General features: G+C 48.8%; 1 protein-coding gene and 1 long non-coding RNA gene across 8 annotated transcripts in view; both read right to left on the bottom strand.

Moving 5' to 3' along the window:
- The window catches only part of IPPK (inositol-pentakisphosphate 2-kinase), a 1,052,241-nt gene that overhangs the window by 514,204 nt on the left and 520,997 nt on the right, over positions 1-17,040 (bottom strand). The gene's annotated exons all lie outside the window — the stretch shown is intronic.
- Positions 904-14,472, bottom strand: LOC120946171. Its single transcript, XR_005750647.1, has 2 exons — positions 14,083-14,472; positions 904-1,253 (listed from the first exon to the last, which is right to left on the bottom strand). It is a non-coding gene; the product is annotated as an uncharacterized LOC120946171 (long non-coding RNA).

Below are 17,040 nucleotides of genomic sequence, written 5' to 3'. Positions count from 1 at the left end.
CCAAAAGTGCTTCTTTTACCAGTCCATAGTTCATAATATCCTTGTCTGGGATGGCCCTGAACACTTCACTGGCCCGGCCGGACAATTTCTCAGACAAAATGGTAACCCATTCCTCTGTGGGCACCCGGTGTAGGGCACATTGCCATTCAAAATCAGCAAGGTACTCATTGATCTCCCCTTCAGTTTCAATGAAGTTCTTAAAAGCAGCAAAATGTATCTTTCTCATTTCAGTTGGTGCTGCTGTGACTTCTGCTGCTGCAGAACCTTTTTGCCGTAGCCAATTTGCGTCCACAGCAGCTATAACTCGGTCTATGATTTCCGTTGGAGGGTTAGGACCATAGTGTGCCAGTCTTAGTTTGACAGCCCGATGAAAACTTGCCTCCTCCGGGGTCCTGTCTGTTACGCTGGGCCTTTCCGTTAAGTTGGGTCTTTCAGCTCCATCCATTTGGACAAGTTCTGTGATCACGTCCATCTTCTTATGGTTGCTGGCTGGTCTGCCACGGTTCTCCAGTAGTCCTTGTAGCTGTCCTTTAAGCGATGGAATTATCCCACGGCTGTGCCATCACTGTAACGGAACCCCAAATGGGACAGGGGTTAAATCTGTTCACGATATTCCATTCCACCCAAGACAGCTTATCGACACTCCACAATCAGGCAAGCAAACACAACCCATAAGAACCCCCCCCCCCCCCAGACACACAGCTCTGTTCTGGTTTCAAATGAGACAACTTTAATGGTTCACTCTCAGCTTTTAAGCAGTTACAGCATTATCAGGGCACCAATCCTGCCCTGGTCTCCAGAACGGTGCAATCATGGCTGTTGGCGCGCACGGGCGCGCACGGACCCGCGGTCCGTCTGACCAATCAGAGCCCTGAAGCAGGCTATTTAAACCTCTCTCATTCCCCTGGCTGGTTGCTGGCTTGTCACAGCAATCGTTGGTGTATTCCTGGATTGTGAAAACTTACCTTGTTTGTTCCTGATTACCTGACCTTGGCTCTGTTTCCCGGATTGCTGTTTCCTCCTAACCTTGGACCTCGGCTTGTTTACTGGACTGCTTGATCTCACCTGCCCTTGACCTATTGGCTTGAACTTTGGACTATCCTGCTCTCCGTGCCCCCTTGACCACAGCCTGTCTTCCGGATTACCCTCTGCTACTTCCGTTCCCGGACCTCCAGGATCTTCCCGGTGTGCTTCCCGGCTACTTCCAGCGGTCTGCTTCCTGATTGGCCCTGTTCCACGCACCCGGCCACCACCTTCCTGTCGGTACTGGTGCGTCTTTCCCCCTGTCCTCACTCCAGGGGGCGGACCGCACCAGGTCACAAAGGGAGCCGCCCTCAGCATCTTGGCCTTGGTAAGTGTACTTCTGTTACCTTCTGATAGTACAAGCCAGCCAGATGTCCGAGGCCGACAGGGCGCGCTCGCCTTTTGAGACTTTATGCTAACAGGTCTCAGCCCTGACCGAAGCTGTGCAAAAACTACAGGAAGGGGGGCGCATGCGCGAGGCTCACGATGGTGGACGCGTTCCCTTAGAGCTCCGCACTTCCCGCCACTGTATCGGGACTTGTATAGCAGCCTGAACCACGCAGCGACCCTGATTTTTTGGACAGTCTGCCCCCGATAGCCGCCTGCTTCACCCGGGATGGTTCTGACCGGCCACCGCGGTAAACCGAAGCCCAAGTCGATTAAGGAAGCTCTTGCCCGCGCCTCATCCAAGATGGCGGCGAAGGCCCTGGCCAAGCAACAGGCCGCCTCTCCGGTCCGGTACGTGCACGCAGACAGCGATGAGGATGGGGGGCGATGGATCTCATGCTGGCAGCCCCCCTACTCTTCCGTCATCGGGTATGTCGCAAAATGATTTCCTTAAGCACATGGAGTCCATGCTCCACAAGGCCCTAAAGACTACCTCTGACCAGATAACTAATAGGCTGTCACGGGAAATTAGAGAGCTGGGCCAGCGCACTGCGGACCTAGAGACTAGGATGGATGACATGGAATTGACTCTCCAAGAGCAGGCCCAGGAGCAGGCGGCTCTCCGTGAAGAAAACGACACCCTTATCTCACGCTTGGAGGACGCGGAGAACCGCTCTCGCAGGTCTAATTTACGTATCCGGGGTATACCCGAGAGTGTTGACGATCTGCAATCTTTCTCAACGGCCCTATTTCAGGAACTTTCTGCATCCTCTATACCGGTTGAACGGTTAGAATTCGATAGAATTCATAGAGCCCTGACCCGTCGCCAGCAAGACGGCCCCCCTCGAGACATAATTGTTAAATTACACTTCTTTTGCACGAAGGAACAATTATTATCTGCTGCTCGTAATAAGGACGCTCTCCTGTTCCAGGGCCACGCTTACCAATTCTTTTCTGATCTGGCCCCACTTACGATCGCAAAAAGACGGGCCATGAAACCTCAGTTACAGGTGCTCATGCATCACCAGCTGAAATATACTTGGTGATTCCCCTTTGCACTACAATTCTCCTATCGTGGCCAACAGCATTCTTGTACCTCGCCAGAATCTCTCCAGCGTCTCTTAGAGTCATTCCACCTAGCTGATCCAGCACAACCGCCAGAGACTGCCTCCTCCCGCACCCCGGCTCGCAACGCTGCTCACCCGTACACGACCAACTCACAGAGGCCCCAGCCGGGTCCATCTTCCGTTCGTAAGGGAACCCCTGCTCGTATACCTAAAGATGGATTGTCGAATCGTCAGCTGTACTCACCCCACTGAGTATGCTTATCCTAACCTTTATTTGCAGGTTTCCAGATTCCTTCCTAGTGCCGTGGTGAATATTCTCCTTTAAGCTGATCGAACTGCCTGAGGCTTCCGATCTTACCTGTCCAATCCATGGACGGTCCCCCACTCACGGCATGTGGGGACAGACTGCCCTAGTTCTCCCCTCCTATGTGGAGGAGGTAGTAGCAACTCTCTCTTTGCCAACGAGGGTTGCTCAGGTTCAGTATTTTGTCAATCTAATTTGTGTTGCTTAATATGTTTACCAAGTTTAGCTGTATTCCTTTTAACAGCATAAGTTTAGACGTTTTGTTTTTATTTGTTCTCCTTTTCCCCAATTTGTCTAGTATGGGTAACTCTATATGTCCTGTTGCCCTGGCCTCGGCCTGGGCCCATTTGGGTGCTGGCGGATGCTGGGCTATGAAACCCATAAATTACAAAGGAGGTTACCCGATATGCCCTATACAACACTAAGGGGTAGTTATTCTCCTGTATAACTGCACGAGGTCTTTCGTATTACATTTCTGAGGCTCTCCCCCCCTACCTTTCCCGGCCTAACCTTTTTTCCCCCCACGCCCTTCCTTCCCCTCCCACCCCTTCCCCCCTTTCCCACCCTCTCCTATCCACCGTCCTGATCCCAGGGATCCTTCCCTTTCATTTCCTAGCTCCCCCCATCCTTTTCCCCCTTCTCCCCTCTTTTCCTATTCCCCTTCCCTTTCTCTCATCCCTTTTCCTCTAATCCCACCTTCCTTTTGCCTCTCCCATATCCCTATCTTGTGCATTACTTCTATACTTGGCCACTGCACCATACGCCCATGTGGCCTCATATGTTATTCGCTGATGCCCGATGGTTAGTGGCAGGGTTAACAAGCATATTGTTACTTTTTGTCTTATTGTTTTTTTTTTTTATTATTATTATTTTTATTATTCCTTTTTGATATTGTATTTTAATTTAACTTTCAAACGCTGGCTTCCATGGGAGCTGACAATTGTTGTATATTGTTTCTAAATATTAGATCTATATATCCCATTAGTGGCGGGGAGCTGCCACTGCTCCCCTTACTGCGGTTCACCCACCCACGGGCTAGCTGGCTGGCGCGTGTGTTGGTGCACTATTTTGTCGGGCAATAGAGTCTGACTCATTTCTCTCTCGGTGTTCGATTGATTGCCCTACATGATTACCCTCTTCTCTTCTTCCTCTTTTCTTCTCCCCTTTGTTTTCTCCTTCTCTCTTCTCTTTCCAGGTCGGCTGGGTTGCATGGCCCTGGAGGTATCGCTTAATTTCTCCATTCCCGTACCCAGATGGCCCCCTTGAACATACTCTCTCTAAACGTCAAAGGCCTCAACTCGCCCAATAAAAGAGTTAAAGCTTTCCAAACGTTTGCAACCTTAAAGGCAAGTATAGTAGCCCTACAAGAGACCCACTTCTCTGCTCGTTCCACCCCAAAAAATTTTAGTTCCCGTTATCCCCAAGTGTTTACTGCTTCGGCGCCAACTAAACACTGCTCTTCACCACACTCTCCCCTTCACGGTTACATCTGAGCTTAGGGACCCTGAGGGTCGCTACATTATAGTAGTAGGCCTGCTCCAAGATGTGGAGACTACTCTGGTCTCTTATTACGCTCCGAACACTAATCCAATCCCCTTTTTCTCACATTTGCTTCAAGTCCTGCGTTCTCACAGTAAAGGCACGCTGTTTTTATGTGGGGACTCCAACATGGTGCTACAGCCACACATAGACAAATCTCCTTATGCTCCTGACCAGTTTTCCCCCTCCGTCCGTTTTCGAAAACTCCTGCAACAAACCTCCTTGCTTGACTCATGGCGGGAATGCAACCCGACTAAAAAACTACACATTTTATTCGTACCCACATAAATCCTTCTCCAGGATTGATCATATCTTTATCTTGGTTGTTTCCTCCCCCATATTACTCAACTCTATTGTTCAGCCTATCTCTTGGTCCGACCACTGTGCAGTCATCACCACGGTCTCTTCCTTGGTCCCTAGATCTAAAGATTGTACATGGTGCATAAATGAGGCCCATCTTACTAATCAATCTTACTGTTTTGATATTCAGATAGCCTTAGCTGACTACTTGAAACATAATTCTACCCCTGACATCTCTCCAGTTCTCCTCTGGGAGGCCCATAAACCAGTTATCAGAGGTAAACTTATTTCGGTATCCACCCACCTAAATCGTGACAAGGAGGCCAGGTTAGCTTCCTACGATTCCAATCCTCCCCCTCTGAGCAACATAGGATACAGTTGGAAAAGGCGAGGACGGAGCTGGATCTGGCTCTGGCTGAACTAGCTGATAAATCCATCCGTAGGTCTAACCACACCATATACACAAAAGCCAACAAACCAGATACTTTTCTGGCCATGTGTCTTTGCCGTCCAGAGAGGAATCATGTCCCTATCAGGCTATGTTTAGATAAAAATACCTATTCTAGTAATCCTGTAAAGGTCCTCTCTGAATTTCGGAATAGGCTACAAACACTCTATAAGGCCCAGTCACCCTTTTCTCCTACCACCGCCGACGAGCTGTTTCAGAATGTTCCTCTACCCACTATATCTGATTCTAATTGCGATCTTCTTGATAGACCTATCACTACTGAGGAGGTTCTGGCAGCAATAAAAACCCTTAAACCTCATAAGCGACCGGGTCCTGATGGGCTATCGGGAACATATTTTAAGAACTTTGCTGGCACCCTGGCCCCACTTCTTACTAACTCCTTTAACGCCTTACTTCAACAACATTCCTTTGGTCGAGACACATTGACAGCTATAATTGCCATGATTCCTAAGCCTAATGTTGATAATTCTCTATGGTCCAATTTTAGGCCTATTTCATTACTTAATCTTGATGTTAAACTCTTAGCCAAAATTATAGCCCTACGCCTGAACCCTATCATTGGGGGCCTGATACATAAAGATCAGGTAGGCTTTATACCTTGCCGCCAGGCTAGTGACAACATCAGAAGAGTGGTCCTCCTCCAACATTTAGCCAGAACCCGTAAAATCCCTATGCACCTATTATCCCTGGACATTAGGAAGGCCTTTGATACGGTCTCCTGGCCTTATCTAAATTATATTCTCACCCGTTGGGGTTTTGGCCCCCATTTTTTACAGTGGGTGAATTCCCTCTATAACCATCCTCAAGCCTATGTTAAGTATTCTGGGTTTCGCTCAGAATCTTTTCCAATAGAAAGAGGTACGAGACAGGGGGGGCCCTTATCCCCCTTAATATTCGCTCTGGCGATTGAACCCCTTGCAGCCCTGATCAGGGCTAGTCCTGATGTAAGAGGTCTTGAGGTTGCTTCCATCACCCATAAAATCTGCCTATTCGCGGATTATGCTCTTTTATTTATCACTTCACCTCGTACGACTCTCCCTAATCTTCCCCGCATTTTGGAATCATTTGCGAAGGTTTCTGGCCTTGAGGTAAACAACTCTAAATCTAAGGCTCTTAATGTGTCTCTACCTCCTCTGGAAGTTGCACACTTACAGGAATACTTCCCCTTTCCTTGGTCCTCCACGTCTCTGCCATATTTAGGTATAAAACTGACGACTGATCCTGCCTCCCTCTATAGTTCTAACTATCTCCCAATGTTATCGCACCTATCGTCTCTCCTAGAAGCTTGGAAACCACTCTGTCTCTTGGCTCGGTTGGGTGGCAGCTGTTAAGATGTCCCTACTTCCAAAACTTTTGTACTTATATTAGAGTTCTCCCGGTCTCTGTCCCCTCCTACTTTCATCGCGCTGTCCAATCTCGGGTCTTTAAGTATATTTGGGGTCCCATTAAACCTAGAGTTTCCAGGACCATTCTCCTTCGTAGCAAACTCAGTGGGGGTCTGGGTATTCCCAGTTTTGTCCGTTACTACCAGGCCGCTCAGCTGGCCCAACTGACGTTACTTCATTCCTCATCAGAAATTCCATTGTGGGTTAGCTTGGAGGCCGTAGATGTTTTTCCATTGCGGGTATCCAACCTTCTCTGGTTGCCCCCCTCAGTTTGTGGCCCTATACTGAATCCAGTTACCCGCCACTCTCTCAAACTCTGGGATAGCCTACGTGGACGTTACCGGTTGGTTTCCCCTCACGCCCCTCTACTTTCCTTTATAGGCCATCCCCTCTTCTACCCCACTTTCACCGAACCTGACTCTTTTCGACTCTGGCTCCAGGCCGGATTACACCGGATAGATGATTTGGTTACTGCTACGTCTCTTAAGTCTTTCCCGGACCTACAGGCTCAGGCCGACTTTCCCCCCAGGGAATGTTTTCGATACCTGCAGATAGCCCATTTTATTTGTTCTATAGTAGGTGACTGCTCTTCTCTGGGTGGCATGTCCTTTTATGAAAATATTTGCAATTCGGATCCTCATGCCCCTGGTATTATATCGCAAATTTATGGCCACTTCACAACTTCTTCAACTGACCTTCTCCTCTATGCTGCACAGTGGTCTAAAGATTTTCAGATAACGCTTGATACTTCAGACTGGGTTGATATCTGGTCCCGTACCACATCCTCCTTCCAGAATGTTGTGGCTCTGGAAGCCAGTTATAAGGTCCTTATGAGGTGGTACATGGTCCTAGCCATGATTTTTAAATTCCTGCCCTCTTATTCACCTCTCTGTTTCCGGGGTTGTGGTATGACTGGTACTCATGAGCATATTTGGTGGTCCTGTCCGGTTGTGAAACAGTTCTGGATAATTATATTTCAAATGGCTTCCACCCTACTTAACCACTTGAGATCCGCGCTATAGACGAAATACGTCCGCAGCGCGGCTCTCAAGTGCCAAGTGGCCGTTTAAACACGGCCTTCTATGTGCATTACCCGCGCGCGCCACTGGGTGGCGCGCGGCGGGTAAAAACTGTCCCGACGCATCGCCGAAGACCCGATGCGTGTACCTGGCGGCCGCGATGTCCGCCGGGTACACGCGATCATCGGTGACACGGCGGTGACAGCAGGGACGTGGAGCTCTGTGTGTAAACACAGAGCTCCACGTCCTGTCAGGGAGAGAGGAGACCGATCTGTGTCTCTTGTACATAGAGACACAGCATCGGTCCCCTCCCCCAGTCACCCCCCTCCCCCCACACAGTTATAACACACCCAGGCTACACAGTTAACCCCTTCCTCACCCCCTAGTGTTAACCCCTTCACTGCCAGTCACATTTATACAGTAATTCGTGCATTTTTATAGCACTGATCGCTGTATAAATGTGAATGGCGCCAAATTTGTGTCAAAAGTGTCCGATACGTCCGCCGCAATATCCCAGTCCCAATAAAAATCGCAGATCGCCGCCATTACTAGTAAAAAAAAAAAATAATAAAAAAAATCATAATTCTGTTCCCCATTTTGTAGGCGCTATAACTTTTGCGCAAACCAGTCGCTTATTGCGATTTTTTTTTTTTTTTTTTTACAAAAATACGTCGAAAAATACGTATCGGCCTTAACTGAGAAAAAAAAGTTTTTTAAAAAAAAAATTGGGATATTTATTATAACAACAAGTAAAAAAAATATATATTTTTTTTAAATTGTTGCTCTTTTTTTGTTTATAGCGCAAAAAATAAAAACCGCAGAGGTGATCAAATACCACCAAAAGAAAGCTCTATTTGTGGGGAAAAAAGGACGCCAATTTTGTTTGGGAGCCACGTCACACGACCGCGCAATTGTCAGTTAAAGCGACGCAGTGATTTCGCCTGGGAACGAAGGGGGTTTATGTGCCCAGTAAGCAAGTGGTTAATGACAATCTTCTCCCAGACCCATCCCTGGCCCTTTTAAATCATGTGCAAAGAGATTACACGAGGGCCCAGATTAGACTCTTATTACAACTAACTACGGCGGCTAAACAGTCCATAGCTAGGGCCTGGAAAACCCCTATTTTACATGTAGCTGAAGTTAAAAATAGGATGACACAGGTGATGGTCCATAGCAAAATAGAGGCCACCATTTTAGACCGAATGGCCCATCATGACAAAACTTGGTCACCCTGGGTGGAGCATTTCCTTCCCCCAGGATTTGACAGGTCCTTGCTGATTTCGTAGCTGTTGTTTTGTCCCTTCTAAGTATTGTGCCCTTCTGGGGTCTGTGTGGCCCTGCGAACATTTTCTCCACTCACTTCTCTGTCCTCCAGCTCCCTTGCTCTTCTCCTCCTCTCCTCTCCCTCTTTCCTTTTTCTCTCTTCTCCTTTCTATACCTTCTCTGCTTTGTGTTTCCTTTGAAATGCCCTATATGACTTCTCTCAGGTGATCCCACGGGCTTCTGCCTGGAGATGGCCTGTTGTTGGTCTCCTTTTGTTTTACAGAGTGCTTTCCTAACTGGTACATTGATATTGGGTTGGGTTTCCTCCCTTCCCCGATCGTTGAGTTCTATTTTTACTGATGTTGTATTATCAGCCCATTTGTTAAATTATAATGAATCTGATCATTCTTTCATTTGCAATTTGTTGTTCAGATTTGATCACTGTGCTGTTATTTCTACGGTTTAATTGTTCCTACTGGGACTGTACCACAATGTACCCTTTACTATGTCATTTTGAAAGATGTTTGTTATCGAACTCTGTGATTTGTATTGCTTAATAAAAAATGTGAACAGAAAAACTACAGGAAGGCTATCTGCAGATGGATGGTCGCCTTCAACAGATGAATGTCACACCCGGACCTTCGGCCGCCCCTGCGGCACCAGTTACAGGACCTTTTACCTCTCAGCCCTCTTCAGGTCCTCCAGTGGTTGTAACGCATCCCGAACCACGTGTACCAACTCCTGAGCGATTCGCTGGCGACCGCAAGAAATTTTGAGCCTTTAAAAATGCTTGTTCTTTGTACCTGGCTCTGCAACCCAGAACCTTCTGTTCGGAAGCCGTGAAGGTCGGCTTTGTGATTTCCATCCTTGCAGACGAACCACAAGCTTTGGCGCACAGCCTGATGGAACAAAGGAGTCCAATATTGGATACTATAGATACTTTCTTCGAACATTTATCTAAATTATACGACGATCCTCTCCGCTCGGCCACGGCTGAAATTACCCTTCATCAACTGGGTCAAGGTAGGAGACCCGTAGAGGACTATGTTGCGGAATTTCAAAAATGGTCTGCTGATACAGGGTGGAATGAGGCTGCCCTGAAATACCAGTTCCGCCAAGGTTTGTCAGAGTCCCTCAAGGACGAATTAGCCAGAGGCGATCCACCTGCCACTTTGGAAGCTCTAATTCAGTCGGCCACCCAGCTCGACAGACGCCTTCAGGAACGACGGCAGGAACGGTTCCAAGCATCCCGTCCCAATTGGACCCTGCCAAGGTTCTCTCCAGCTCCTCCACCTCTCCCGGTTCCATCCGTCTCTTCTCTTCCAGATCCGGAACCTATGCAGCTCGGTTTAGTCAGGGCACCTCTTACTCCTGAGGAGAAACAACGTAGACGGCAGTCCAACCTCTGCCTGTATTGTGGCGGGGCAGGCCACTTTCTCTGCACTTGTCCCAGAAGACCTAGTAAGTCAAGATCTCCACCTACTGTCAGTTGTCACATTGCCAACTTACCACAGACTTATGTTGTTCTTTCTTTCCCTACAGCTCCCGCAGGGGGCAATCCGGCTGCCGGCCATCGTTGATTCCGGGGCTTGCAGCTGCTTCTTGGATTCTGCCCTGGCCCAGAAGCTGCATGTCCCCCATCGACCTAAAGACTTTCATCTACAGATCCACCTGGCAGACGGTTCGTTACCCCGCTCCGGATTAGTCACCCTGGAAACCCTGCCTGTTCATGCCATTTCTGACACCGGTCACCAAGAGTATCTGTGCCTGGACCTTATTCCATCTCCTTTGTTCCCCATCATTTTGGGTCTACCATGGCTACAAGTGCACCAACCTTCCATAGACTGGCTCAAGAAGGACATCACATTTTCTTCTTCCTACTGTGCTCAGCATTGTCTTCTACCCATCAAAGCTCCCTGCTCTACCCTGATATCTGCACCTGTGGACCTTCAACACGTTCCTGCCGCATACTCGGATTTTAGGGATGTGTTCGACAAACAACAAGCTGACCACCTTTCTCCTCATCGGCCATACGATTGCCCCATTGACTTACTACCTGGTGCTAAAATCCCTTTTGGTCGGATCTTCCCGCTCTCTGAGACTGAATTAGTGGCCCTCAAGGCTTATATCGACGAGAATTTAGAGAAGCGATTCATCCGCCCTTCTTCCCCAGCCGGGGCTGGAATCTTTTTTGTTGAAAAGAAGGACGGTTCTCTCAGGCCTTGCATCGATTACAGAGAGCTAAATAAAATCACCATTAAAAACAGGTATCCATTACCTCTCATTCCGGAACTTTTTCAACGCTTTCGGTCAGCCCGGGTCTTTTCCAAACTCGATCTCCGGGGGGCTTACAACCTCATCCGGATCAGGCCCGGGGACGAGTGGAAGACCGCTTTCAGATCAAGGTTCGGACACTTCGAATACCTAGTGATGCCCTTCGGCCTCTGCAACGCCCCTGCCACATTCCAACACCTAGTAAACGATATTTTCTGCCAACACCAGGATGACTTCTTGGCCGTCTATTTGGATGACATCCTCATCTTCTCAGTATCACTTGAGTTACACCGTCTCCATGTCAAGAAGGTCCTAGCTATCCTCAGAGAACACAAGCTTTATCTTAAAGCTGAAAAATGTGAATTTGAAAAAAACACAGTTCAGTTCTTGGGGTTCATCATTTCCACCGAGGGAATATCAATGGATCCGCAAAAGGTCAAGGCAGTTCAAGACTGGCCAGCGCCAGTTGACAAAAATGGGGTACATCGCTTCATTGGCTTTGCCAATTTTTACCGCAGAATAATTGTCGGCTTTTCAGCCATTGTCTCCCCTATCACCGGACTAACTCGCCAAGGGCACCGTTTCCATTGGTCTCAGGAAGCCCAGGAAGCGTTCGAAAAGTTGAAAATCCTGTTCTCTTCGGCCCCTGTCCTTAGGCACCCAGACCCGAGCTTGCCCTTTATCTTGGAGGTTGACGGCTCAGAAACCGCCACTGGTGCTATCCTGTCACAAAGACAAGGACCCAAGTCCCTGCTACACCCTGTAGCCTACGCCTCACGGAAACTAAGCTCCACAGAAAAAATTATGATGTTGGGGAACGGGAACTGCTGGCCATCAAGTTTTCCCTAGAAGAGTGGAGGTATCTCCTGGAAGGTGCTCTTCATCCCATTTTGATCTTCACAGATCATAAAAATTTAGAATATTTACGATCTGCCAAGCGCCTAAGACCGAGACAAGCCCGTTGGGCTTTGTTCTTCGCCCGCTTCAGTTTCCACACAACTTTCAGACCTGGATCTAAAAATGGGAAAGCTGACGCCCTATCTAGGATGTTCACCGAAACGGCCGACCAGTCAGAACCCAGTACCATCTTGACCCCCCAGAACTTTTTTCTAGTTTCCCAGTTGGATCTACTTTCTCTAAAGACGGCTTCCAGCCAAATTACCGACCAACCCTCACTCTCTCTGGCAAAACGAGACGGTTTGCTGTGGTCGCGAGGCAAAGTTTTTGTACCCGAGGAAACGAGACAGCTAGTGTTAAGCATATTCCATGACCATAAATTAGCAGGCCACTTTGGAGCACGGAAAACCGCGGAGCTGGTTAGCAGCTCCTTCTGGTGGCCGAAGTGGAGGTCGGACTGTAAGAACTATTTGTCTTCATGTTCCCGGTGTCGGCGCTACAAGGGTCCAAACACCAAATCCTGGGGTTTACTCAGACCCCTTCCTGTTCCTGAGCGCCCCTGGGTGGACATTTCCATGGATTTTATTGTAGACCTGCCACCCTCCGGAGGCTTTACTACAATTTCAGTGGTGGTCGATCGGTTGTCTAAACTTGCACACTTTCTACCCATGATTGGCACACCCTCTGCAGCAGAAACCGCCAAAATTTTCTTTAAAGAGATTGTGAGACTACATGGGGCACCCAAAAGCATTGTATCCGATAGAGGTGTGCAATTTACATCTAAATTTTGGAAAGAGCTCTGCAAGTCACTGGAAATTAAGACCTGCCTGTCAACGGCCTACCACCCGCAGTCCAACGGTCAGACAGAGAGGACCAACCAAACGTTGGAACAATATCTCTGTTGCTTCTGCTCCTCATCCCAAGATGACTGGTCGTCTTTGCTACCATCCGCAGAATTTGCGTATAATAACTCAATTCATTCATCTACCAACCAAACTCCATTTTGGGCTAACTATGGTTACCACCCTTCCTTTCTTCCGGACTCTATTCCCGAGGTTCCGGTGCCAGCTGTCCAAGAGCACATAGTCTCTCTGCAACAAAATTTTCAAAGAATTCAAGAAGGCATGTGACAAGCTCAGGAGAATTGCAAAACAATTTATGACAAGGGGAAGGAGTGTCCAGCTTTTAAGGTCGGGGAGAAGGTATGGTTATCGGCCACGAACCTCAGGTTGCCCATCCCTTCTCGGAAACTAGGCCCCAGGTTCATTGGTCCATACGAAATTAAACTGGTGATCAACCCCGTGGCTTTTGAGTTAACATTGCCGGATTCCTAAAAAATTCACCCAGTCTTCCACGCATCTCTGCTTAAACCCGTTATACCAAATTCTTTTCCAGGAAGGGAAGAACTCCCACCTCCTCCAGTAGAAATTGAAGGTGAAAAAGAATTTGAGGTGGAATCTATCCTAGGTTGCCGGAAGAGGGGAAGGCAACTCCAGTATCTCGTTAAATGGAAGGGGTACCCGCCTGAGGACAGTTCATGGGAACCTTCCAGAAACCTGCACGCTCCTCGCTTGATTCGAATTTTTCATCGGGACCATCCGGAATTGGACAGTTTGGGCGTCCGGAGTCCGCCCCTAGGGGGGGGGCACTATCAGGGCACCAATCCTGCCCTGGTCTCCAAAACGTCGCAATTGCGGCTGTTGGCGCTGCACGCGTGCACACTGTTGGCGCGCACGGACCCGCGGTCCATCTGACCAATCAGAGCCCTGAAGCGGGCTATTTAAACCTATCTCCTTCCCCTGGCTGGTTGCTGGCTTGTCACAGCAACCATTGGTGTATTCCTGGATTGTGAAAACTTACCTTGTTTGCTCCTGATTACCTGACCTTGGCTCTGTTTCCCGGATTGCTGCTTCCTCCTAACCTTGGACCTCGGCTTGTTTACTGGACTGCTTGATCTCACCTGCCCTTGACCTATTGGCTTGAACTTTGGACTATCCTGCTCTCCGTGCCCCCTTGACCACAGCCTGTCTTCCGGATTACCCTCTGCTACTTCCGTTCCCGGTTCCCGGACCTCCAAGATCTTCCCGGTGTGCTTCCCGGCTACTTCCAGCGGTCTGCTTCCTGATTGGCCCTGTTCCACGCACCCGGCCACCACCTTCCTGTCGGTACCAGTGCCTCCTGGTGCGTCTTTCCCCCTGTCCTCACTCCAGGGGGCGGACCGCGCCAGGTCACAAAGGGAGCCGCCCTCAGCATCTTGGCCTTGGTAAGTGTACTTATGTTACCTTCTGATAAGCATGTTACGGTACTTAAAGGAACAAAACCACACCCCACCCATACACACGATGAGCTTCAATCACATTATTTTAGATAATTACATAGATGAGTTAATTATCCCCCAGATGTTACGTCTCCAACAATAAGTCATTTACCTGCACAATACACATTGCACAGATGTCTGACCTTCAGAGTCACAACACATCTATCATCAATAGCCCACAATGAAAGGTCTTTCAGAAGCCTGACTCAATTAACAACTCACTAGCCAGGGCTAATCATTGAAAAAGGTCATTATTGAGCGGTAGGGTCAGAATATTCTTTACAGACATTAAAGAATATATTGTAGATTATTGTCCATGTTAAAACAATCCAACATATTTCCATTTATTTCCTGGCTCAATCTGTGCCCAAAAGTGACTCCTGTTACATGGCTATTCTAGGGGGGCCGCCCGCCCAGATGAAACTGCTAATCACTCGATCTACTTTAACAAAAAAAGCATTAGGGATATCGACCGGTGTGTTCCGGAAAACAAAGACATTTAGGGAGAAAGGTCATTTAAATAAGATTAACTCTTCCTACCAGGGAAAGGGGCAGTATTTTCCAATGTTGACACTTGGGTGTCAGTTGTTGTAGGATTGGGTATACATTGTCTACCAGAGAGGAGGAGGGATCGGCCTGAACTTCAATACCTAGGTACCGAAATCTAGGAACCTACGACAGCTGGGAACCAGTGCAGGTGGGAGGCTGGGGAGAGGGGGATAAAGAGAAGAGAAGGGATTTTGACCAGTTGATCTTGATGCCCGAGAACACCCCAAAGTGGTCTATCAGTATCAGAGCTGCGTCAAGGGACTCCAGGGCATCAGGCAGATACAACAGGGCGTCATCTGAATACAGAGAAATCCTCTCACAAACAGGTCCTACTCGAATACCAGGTATCAATGGTGACGCCCTAATCAGGAGAGCCAGAGGCTCCATGGACAATGCAAAAAGGGCCGGGGACAACGGGCAACCCCGCCTAGTACCTCGACCGAGGGGAAAGGATGAAGAGAGGACTCCGTTAGTTCAAACCCTGGCCACCGGAGATTTATACAGTAGCTGTATCCAGGAGACAAAATTCAGGCCAAAGCCAAATTTGGTCAAAACCTGCCACAGGAAAGGCCACTCGACCGTGTCGAAAGCTTTTTCCGCATCAAGGGACGCCACCACTCCGGAGGGGGCGACGCCCCTTGACCTCTCAATGTTGGTGTATAGGTGCCGGACATTAATATCCGTGCCCTTCCCAGGCATAAAGCCTGACTGGTCTTCGTGGACCAGGGACAAGATTTAGACGATTAGCAAGAACCTTAGTGAAAATCTTTGCGTCCACATTAAGGAGGGAGATAGGGCGGTAAGACCCATAGAGCTCCGGATCCTTACCCGGTTTGGGCACGACAACAATAATTGCCTCTGACATAGAATGTGGAATTTGATCAGCCTCCGACACGGTCAGGAAGGAAGGAGGAGTGTAGACGGGACGCCAAAACTTCCCCATGTTCCTTGTAGAACTCCGCCGGGAGTTCGTCTGGCCCCGGCGTCTTTGCCGTCTGTAAGGAAGCCACCGCAGTCTGCACTTCTTTCAAAGTAAAAGGGGCGTCCAGTCTATTGCGAGCGTCAGGGGTGAGCTCCGGGAGGTCAACCCTTTCTAGAAAAGCGAGCAAGTCTTCCCGAGTGACATACACTACAGAGGAGTATAGTCTAGCATAGAAAGTGCGAAACTGGCCATTGATGTCCACTGGGTCTGAAAGCAGGGAGTCATCATCTATGTGTCTGATACGAGCAATGTGAGTCATCGAGGCGCGCTCCCTAGCAAGCCAGGTCAACAATCTACCCGTGCGCTCCCCCTGTTCGAAAATTCTCTGGGACTGGGACAGTAGGATTTTCTGAGAGGATGTGGCTCGGAGGACAGCCATCTCTTTGTGAAGCACCTGCAGGCGACCATAGACCTCTCTATCCCCTGTACTGACATATTGCGTCTCTAAGCTCTGTGCGCGGTCCTCCGCCTCCCTAATGGACAAGGAAGACTCCTTGCGCACTTTACCAAGGAGCAGCTGATACTGACCACGGATGTGAGCTTTAAAAGCATCCCATACGACTGCGGGTGCAACCGTACCTTCATTCCGTAGCCAAAAATCAGCCAGCTCCGAGGCCATGGCCGTAGAGACTCGCTCATCAGAGACCCAGAAGCTGTACAGTCTCCATAGGGGGGACCTGCATCCAGACCAATATCCAGCTGCAAGCATACTGGAGCATGGTCAGAAACACCCCTCGGCAGGATGGAAACCGCCAGCGTGCGGGGTAGTATTTGATCGCTAAAATATATATTTGGTCGATACGGGAAAATGTGGCGTAGGAAGCCAAGTGGCATGTGAATTGTCTTTCCCGCGGATGCTTCCACCTCCACACATCATGTAGCCTATATGTCTCAGCCCATCTTGACAAGGGAGAGTCCACTGCTGGGTCAGGAGAGAACTTGTCTAGGCTAGGAACAGGGGGCATATTAAAATCCCCAGCCAGGTAAATGTATCTCGGTGTCCACCCATTTAAAATGCGATAAAAAGCTCCAACTGGCCAAACTGGAACATGAGTACCATCAATGTTTCCTCCAATTTCAGTCTTCCTCTACCGAGCCCCATAGGATAGCTATGGAGAAATCAAAAACGGAATTGGACCTGTTGTTGGCTGAGTCAGCTGATAAGGCTATCTGCAGGTCTAATCATACTATTTATACTAAGGCTAATAAACCAGATATGTTCCTGGCAATGCGCCTCCGTCGTCCGGATCGGACCCATGTGCCCA

Source organism: Rana temporaria, chromosome 7 (assembly GCF_905171775.1).
Source record: "Rana temporaria chromosome 7, aRanTem1.1, whole genome shotgun sequence".
Taxonomy (NCBI): domain Eukaryota; kingdom Metazoa; phylum Chordata; class Amphibia; order Anura; family Ranidae; genus Rana; species Rana temporaria.
The sequence above is the reverse complement of the archived record's forward strand: the minus strand, read 5'-3'. Positions and strand labels throughout refer to the sequence as shown.